At 39.6% G+C, this 9116-nt stretch overlaps 1 long non-coding RNA gene across 1 annotated transcript; it reads left to right on the top strand.

The window, feature by feature from the left end:
* Positions 1-5747: 5747 nt before the first annotated feature.
* LOC133370655 (uncharacterized) lies at positions 5748-7684 on the top strand. Its single transcript, XR_009759180.1, has 3 exons — positions 5748-5878; positions 5963-6159; positions 6262-7684. It is a non-coding gene; the product is annotated as an uncharacterized LOC133370655 (long non-coding RNA).
* The last annotated feature ends 1432 nt before the right edge of the window (positions 7685-9116 follow it).

Here is a 9116-nt window from a genome sequence, read left to right as displayed (position 1 = left end):
TTATCACTCTGGCTTGGGTCATTACCGTGTGTTTGCTGCTAACTAAGTGTGGGCTGGGTGCCAGTGAAGACTCTTCACTGGCCGGTTCAGGCAAAGGGGGGCACAAGAGGAGGGCACAAGATTATAAAGCGGTCAGTCTGTAGGCACCTTGAAAACAATGCTGTGATTAGTAGAAGCCAACATAGATTTGTCAAGAACAAATCCTACCAGACTAATCTTATCTCCTTTTTTTGACCAGGTAAACTTCCTGGTAGACTGTGGGAATGCTGTGGACATAATATATTTAGGTTGAGACCTATCCCAGTCTGCGTCTGTGTTAGAATTGCTTAATATGTTTTTTAATAATGTTTTTAACCCTTTTTTAAAGTTGTTTTTTAAAAATGTTTTTAATGCTGTTTTGTTTTAATGTATTTTAAGATCTGTTTTTATGATGTTTTAAAGTGTTTTTAGCACTTTGTTAGCCGCCCTGGGCTCCTGCTGGGAGGAAGGGCGGGATTCAAATTAAATAATAATAATAATGTTTATTTATTTATTTATTATTTGATTTATATCCCACCCTTCCTCCCAGCAGGAGCCCAGGGCAGCAAACAGAAACGCTAAAAACACTTTAAAACATCATAAAAACAGACCTTAAAATACATTAAAATACATAAAAACATTAAAAACATTTTTTAAAAAAAGCTTTAAAAACATCTTTTTAAAAAAAGCTTTAAAAACATCTTTTTAAAAAGGTTAAAAGATATTTTAAAAAAACATAATATATGTCAACTTCAGCAAAGCTTTTGACGAAGTGCCCCCTTCATATTCTGATTAGCAAGCTAGCTGAATGTGGGCTGGATGGAACAACTATTGGGTGGATCCACAGTTAGCCAAGAAGGATGCAGACAAACTGAACCAGGTTCAGAGGAGGGCAACAAGGGTGATCAGGGGACTGGAAATCAAGCCCTATGAGGAGAGACTGAAAGAACTGGGCATGTTTTGCCTGGAGAAGAGAAGACTGAGGGGAGATACGATAGCACTCTTCCAGTATCTCAACGGTTTTCACACAGAGGACAACCTCTGTTGATCTCCAACACTGGAGCTATTAGAGAGGTAGCTTAGTTTATTTCCACTGCAATACCTTCAGTGACTTATGGGAGATCGGAATAGGGAGTACCTGGAATAAATCCTGGGAAGGGGCGCTATTTTCACAGTAGCTGCTCTACCTAGAATGGATAAATTGAGAGCAATCTACACTTTAAGATCAGAGGAAATACTCTGCAAGATAGGCATATAGTTCAATTGAGAGAACCTATCAAGATTCCTAGGAACTTTAATGCCTAAATACTTGATAGAATTGGAACTCACATTGATGATAGAGAGTTGGGCCCTAGAGCTAATAAACGGGCTCAGACTGCATAGTCCAGGCACCATTCCAAACCATTCTGTTGTATGAGTGACTTCAGGCATAGAAGTGATCACATCATTGTTTAAAAAAATGGATGGTGGTGGTGAAGAATGGAGTGGAGGGAGAAAGGAGCCGGAGGGCAAGAACATGGATAAAGGAGAAGGAAGCAGCAGCAGAATGATTTGATTTGGATTCTTGCATTGAGCAGGGGGTTGGACTTGATGGTCTTATAGGCCCCTTCCAACTCTACTATTCTATGATTCTGTGATTCTATGAATGGAGATAAAGAACTGTGGAGGTGAAAGATGACAATGTGTGTGTGTGCACGTGTGTGTGAATACTGCGTTTGCACTTGAAATTTGCAGTATTTTAACTTTTTTGCATCTCAGGGAAAAAAGTTTGCTTGGCTGAGTGTCCCTTAGTTGGTGACAGGGCAGGGTCTGGGAGGTGGTGAAGTGAGAGAGATTTTTCTTGCTGGCTGAGTGGGGTGTGTATGTCTTGTACTTGGTTTGACGTGCAAAGATCTGAGAAGTGGCCTCTGCCTCCCTCCCTCCCTTGCCAGCAGAGAGACCACCATTGTTATCTTATGGATAAAAATAATTATTCTACTACCTCTGTATGTGTGTGTTTATTTTTAATGTTGTTTTAGGCTACATAGGTGTGCAGCAGCCAAGGGCAGCACCTTGTAGCCGTTTTTTTTTTAAAGTAACTGAAATGTGATTGTAGTGATTACTTTTGAGAAAAAGTAAAGTAATCAGTTACTTTCAGAGCAACTGTAATTGTAATGGTAATTACTACTTTTTTGGGCCATGTAATTGTAACTGTAATTTATTACTTTTTAAAAGTAATCTTCCAAGCTTTGAAAGTACCCCCACCTCACAGTCCCCCAATTGAAAGATTGCCCCAAAGCAAAATGGCCAGGGTTCTAATGACAAAATAAAAAGGAGGGGGGTCAGGGGTCAGCCCTACTTGATGCCACGAAGAAGGGAACTGAAACCACATTATTGACATGCACTATTGTCCTTGTGGGGGAGTAAACTTTAGCAGTCATATTCAGCCCACTTTCTCCAACCTGGTACTGTCCCAAATGTTTTAGTAAATAAGGCCACTCAAGGTAAATAAATAGGCATTTTAGCATGTGTTTTATACTGTTTAAATTTTTAAATTGTGTTTTAAATTGTTTTTATAAGATCTGTTTTAAATTGTATTTGTTTTAATGTTTTTAGTTACTGTAAACCACCCAGAGAGCTTCGGCTATGGGGTGGTATACAAATACAATAAATAAATAAATAAATAAATAAGGTAATCAAATGCCTTGAAGGCATTGAACGTTATCAGAGCAAGTGGATTACGGGTGACCTTAGCATGCCTGATCACATTAGGTAACCAGCAAATTGAATGCCTACCAGGCACAAAGCCAGCCTGGTCCAGAAATATTTATATATTATGTCCACAGCATTCCTACAGTCTACCAGGGACATTACTCAATCAAAAAAATGAGATAAGATTAGTCTGGCAGGATTTGTTCTTGACAAATCCATGTTGGCTTCTACTAATCACAGCATTGTTTTCAAGGTGCTTACAGACTGACTGCTTTATAATCTTGCCCAGAATGTTCCCAGGGATTGATGTCAGGCTGACTGGTCTGTAGTTCCCAGGTGCCTCCTTTTTGCCCTTTTAGAAAATAGGGACATTGGCTCTTTTCCAGTCATCCAGCATTTCACACATCACAAATCCTGTCAGACTAGTGCTGTCTCATTTTTTTCATTGGGTAACTACCCTGGTAGATTGTGGGTATGTTGTGGACATAATATATCTTTATTTCAGCAAAGCTTCTGATAAACTGCCCCATGATATCCTGATTGACAAGCTAAATGTAGGTGAATGGAACAACTATCAGGTGGACCCACAGTTGTCTACACAACCATACTGAAAGAGTGTTCAGAGGCAGGGCTGTGGAGTCGGAGTCATGGAGTCGGAAGCAATTTTGGGTGGAGTTGGAGTCAGAGTTGGTAGAAATACACCGACTCCGACTTCAAAATAAATTTTGATTGACAAATTTTTTAAAATATAAATTCAAAATGTCAAAGAAGCTTCCCATGAAGTCAGATGTAGTTGAGCATTTCACCATAACTCAAGATGGAAAACATTTTGTGTGTCAGTGTATGACACAGTACCCAGATGAAGACAAATGCTGTGATGCCCAGATCAGTGCATATTCAGGCAGCGATAAAAATGTTCCTATGACAGCTTCCAATTTAAAAAAGACATTTACAGCCCTTTCCAGGGCTGTGGAGTTGGAAGCAATTTTGGGTGGAGTCGGAGTTGGACAGAAGAAAAATAGAGGAGTCAGAGTTGGAGTCGAAGGTTTGGTGTACCGACTCCACACCCCTGTTCAGAGGAGGGCAATGAGGATGATCACGGGATTGGAAACAAAAGTCCTATGATGAGAGGCTGAAAGAACTAGGCATGTTTAGCCTTGAGAAGAGAAGAAAGAGGGGAGATATGATAGCATTCTTCAAGTACTTGAAAGGTTGTAACACAAGAGAAGACCAGGATCTCTTCTAGATCATCTCAGAGTGCAGGACACGTAATAATGGGCTCTAGAGCAGTATGACAATAAAACCAATGTCCTAGGGAGGTGGTGGGCTCTCCAACACAGGAGGCATTCAAGAGGCAGCTGGACAGCCACTTGTCAGGTATGCTTCAAGTTGGATTCCTGTATTGAGCAGGGGGTTGGACTTGATGGCCTTTTAGGCCCCTTCCAACTCTACTATTTATGATTCTATGATTCCAAGCTCTAAGTTTAGGCTCTATTTTGGAGACTCTGGCACAGTATTTGGACTCCTTTTTTCTCATATTTTGTAGCACACTCTGCATATTACATCAGACATACAACACATTTCATTGAAGGTCCATAGACTGACAGGTTCTCCTCTCTAGTTACAATGCATGTTAATTCTTTATACATGTCCACCCCCCATGATGAAGTCAGACCCATTACTGAATGTTTGTTTTTGTCTCTTTCTTCCACTTATCCACCTACACATTTTCTTTTAGATTTATTGGAGGTCATCTTAGAGAAGAATTACTTTAAAATCAGCACTCAGTTTTACTTTCAAGTAAAAGGCGTTGCTATGAGCAGTCCAGTAGCCCCTAACATAGGAAATCTATATTAGACTGAATTAGAGAAAACCACAATTTTGAATCCCAGTCATAATCCATTTTTCAAAAATGTCAAATATTTTGGATGTTATATGGACAACATTTTTGTTTTCTGGGGTCTCTGTTATTAATATTTTTTTCAGCTGCATCAACACTATTGATGATAATATTAAATTTGTCATATGAATTTAACTAAAATTGCATTTTTGGACATTCATATACAGAACATACTTTGTGTAACAGGCTACTCCAAACCCACAGATAGGAATTCTCTATTAGATTATTCTAGTTGTCATCCTAAACATTTAAAGAATAATTTACCATATGGCAAATTTTAGGCTTAAAAAGGAATTGTACTACAGAACTATAGTATAAATCACAAGCACAATTTACTTTAGAATTATATGATAGAGGCTTTCGTAAACAAGCAGTGCAAGAATCTAGATTTAGGGCACACAATGTTTCCAGACATAGATTGTTTTCAGGACATCCTAATATCAAAACTGATAGATTGTTTTGGCCAGTGGAATTCAATAATCTGACCTACAACATTAAACACATTGTTAATAAACATTGACACATTGTGCAGCCCTACAAGGATACCAAATTGTTCCACCTGTAGGTTATCGCAGGACCAGAATTTAGCTGACAAACTGGTTCATTCAGATATCCTAGATATTACATCTAGGTTGCAAGGCTTCATTGGACATTATAAATGTGGACATTGTTCTTGCTGTGCTCAATGTTTAGTTTCTAAAGAAACTATTCAGAGAGCAATAGAAAATGTGTGTTTGGGTCCTTTACCAACTGTAATTCCACTCACGTTGCTTATGTAATTAAATGTCCCTGTGATAAATTGTATGTGGGTCAAACTACTAGACTTCTTAAAATAAGAATGATTGAGCACAGATCTAGGACATGAAAGGGTAATTTGGAAGCCCCATTAACAAAGCATTTTTTGGAAAATACACATGGGTCCTCTGACTTATTTTTTGCTATTGAAAATATTCATTCTAGTACATTAATGACTGTCTTTGGACTTATTACATGCACAACGAGAGGTGTTTTAGATCCACACCATGTCTCCAGTTGGATTGAATGATAAACTTGGTTTATCTGTGTTTTTATAAATGCCTTTGTATTCTTTCCTTGTACAGGAGTTTGTTCCTTTAAATGTTTCTTAGAGAAGCCATTCTTTTCAGCTGTGTATGTTTATTACTTGGCAACTACACTCCTAATAAGACCTCAGTTTGAACTCTGTCATTAAGCAGCTTTCAAACATTTACCCTGACTGGGCTAAGTGATTATTTGGCCAGTGGACTATAGGTAAGTATCCTTGATTTTAATTTTGATTTAAATGCAAATGCTAATTCATAGTATTTATATTAAAAATATTTGTATTTTTTGCAGCAATTGGAAGATTGATTCTATAAAGGAAGGCACAGACCTGAACTTACTAGATCTGAACAGGGTGGTTTATAACGGATGCCAGTGGAGGTTGCTAATTCATAGGTTCACCATAAGTCGTAATTGACTTGAAGGCATATAACAACAAACAACAATTATTCTACTGCTGCCATATGTTGTAATATGATATAATCCACCAGGTATTTCTATATTTTCATATATTCTGTCATTCATTTAATAACATTATTTAATGAAAATAATATTTTTTTAAAAAATAAACAATTGTTTATTATGTTTTTCAGAATGTATAGCAGGATACCTTTGGCTAAAAAATGCAACTGAGGCAATGAGGGATTGATAGCTGCTATCTGTTCTATGTACCTATGTCCTCCAGTATTTGAGAAAACGCAAAATGAGTTTGCAATCTCGGAGAGCTCATTACTGATATACTTCAGAGTCTTGCTTCACTTGTCATTTATTTATTTTGTATTTACATACCAATCTGTTTCCATTTATCAGTGTGGGGTTTTTTTTGTACTTGTGAGTTGTCAGAGTGTTTTGCATTTATACACTGTTGCTTTTACACTCATTCTCCAGCATTTTTGCCTTGTGTTTTTTGGATTAACTTGGATTCCTGCATTGATCAGGGGGTTGGACTTGATGGCCTTATAGGCCCAATTCTACTATTCTACGGTTCTCACTCCCCTCAGGGCAAGATGGTTCTGGAGATGCTCCTGTGGTGACAGTTGGGGACGAGGGAGAGACCAATGTATGAGTCACTATATCTACTAAAATGCATTGCAAGGAGTGTCATGGAATGTTTCTGGTCCTGGCTGAGATGAGAGATAGGACAATAAGATTCTACTTTCTCTGGGTCCTCTACTGATTTTGGAAGGACCACTATCCTAGTTCCCAACCATGGCTCAGGCATATTATGCCCATCTAGGAGCCTGCTGAAGACAGCCACCAGATGGGGAGTCAAGGACCCCTTGAGGTGCTTGTAGAAATCACTCAAAAATCCATCCAGACCAGGAGATCTTTCGTTATAACCATGTACTTCTGCTGTGAGTCTATCATTAAGAATCCCTTTGAATTCTGGAGAAAATGCATTCAGGAGTGCTTCAATCTGCCTAGGAATTGGATTCTGAGAAGCAGAAAGAGACACATAGTATGTCGCAAAGGTGGAGGCAATATCACCAGGATCAGAGATCTTATTTATTTATTTAAAATATTTCTATCCCGCACGTCTACCCCACAATGGCACACTCAGGGCAGCTTACAATAAAATCACACACAGGCGTAATAAAATTATACAGAATAAAAACACAAGACAAAACAGTAAGTTAAAATACATAAAATACAATTATTTAAAATACATAAAATACAATAAGCATATATATACAAACAAAATGAGAAACATACATGTGTATATAAATATATATATGAACGTAATTGTGATTAACCAAACAGAGGTTTTTATTGTATTAACAAAACGTTTCAGCTTCCGCTTTCATCAGCTGCCAACATACAAATGCTGTTACCAAGGTGGCAGTTATAGAGCTTTGAGGATGGAATGCTCAGAGGGGCTTCATTTGCAGAAGCTAAGTAGTGGTGGTACTGTCCTCCAGGTTCAGGCCATATGAGTACAAATATGGGGAGATTATAGTAAAAACCACAAGGTGAAAATTAAAAAAGAGAAAATAAAAAATGTAGAGACAGTGTCAGACTCACCCATCAGACCCTCCCAAAGGCTCTCCGGAACAGGATAGTTTTTACAAGTTTCCGGAAAACCATCAGGCAGGGAGCAGAATGGGCTTCTTGAGGCAGTGAATTCCAAAGCCTAGGAGCCACAACTGAAAAGGCTCTCTTGCACATGACTGTCAGTCTGACATCTTTAATTCCTGGCATGCAGAGGAGACCAGAGGCGGATGATCCAGGGCAGGAGCATGTGGGTGCAAGCGGTCCCTCAGATACACTGGCCCAAGGCTGTTTAGGGCTTTAAAGGTCAAAACCAGCACTTTGAATTGGGCCCAGAAACAACTTGGGAGCCAGTGGAGGCAGTAAAGCAGAGGGATGATATGTTCCCTGCGCCGTGCTCCAGTTAACATTCTGGCAGCAGCATTTTGAACCAACAGCAGTTTTCAAACCATTTTCAAAGGCAGCCCTACGTAGAGTGTGTTGCAGTAGTAGTCAAGCCTCAATGTCACCAAAGCATGTGTCACTGTAGCCAAGTCAACTGCTTCCAAGAATGGACGCAGCTGGTAGACCATTTTGAGATGGCCAAAAGCACTCCTGGCTACCCAGCCACCTGAGATTCAAGCAGCAGGGCAGGATCCAAGAGAACTCCCAAACTGCGAACCTGCTCCTTCATGGAGAGTGCAACCCTTGAAAGAGCAGGTTTGATTTTAGTACCCATGGCCAATCAAAGTAATGGTGTTTAGCTTGTTTCTGTTCAATGGCATTGGCCCATTGCCATGAATTCTTGTTGCCATGCTCATAAAATGTCTGCTCCATGTATACCAAAGATTTTGGTACAGCTTCCATATCCAAGGCCTCAAGGGAATTTCTTTTAATCAATAGAGAGATTCTGTGAGAGTCATCTTATTGTTACTGCTGTTCTAGAGCCTGCAATTAAGTCCCAGGCTATGGTCCAAAGGCACATGAGGCCAGCTCCCTGCTGAAGCTAAGCAGGGTCAGGTCTGGTCAGTGCCTGGATGGGAAACTGCCTGGGAACCACATATAAGCCGCCTTGGGTTTCTTGCATGGAAAGAAAGACGGGGTATAAACGTAATAAATAAATAAATAAATAGGTAGGTAGGTAGGTAGGTCCTGAGGGGGGTGGCCATTGGGTGAGGTGGGCCACTGGACACACTAATTGTAAAGTATTGCTGAATGGCTCCTTGCAAGATCCTGAACAGAGACCTGAGGCTAATATGGAGGAATTAAGGTACCAAGTTTGCGAGAACTGTGCAAAGACATGGATTTTCAAGTTGACCACCACGGAACATGATCAGATATCAATCTTGGACCATCGCAAGCCTGTAGCAGATTACCCCCCAGAGAAGTCTATCCTGGATAAGGACCTGTGGTGGGAACAGCAAACAGTAAGGCCTGGCTTGGTGGCTGCCATTCCCACCATGCATCCCGTAGGAGATCA

This window comes from Rhineura floridana, chromosome 15, assembly GCF_030035675.1.
Source record: "Rhineura floridana isolate rRhiFlo1 chromosome 15, rRhiFlo1.hap2, whole genome shotgun sequence".
NCBI lineage: Eukaryota > Metazoa > Chordata > Lepidosauria > Squamata > Rhineuridae > Rhineura > Rhineura floridana.
Note: the sequence above shows the minus strand (reverse complement) of the source record. Positions and strands in the feature narration are given on the sequence as shown.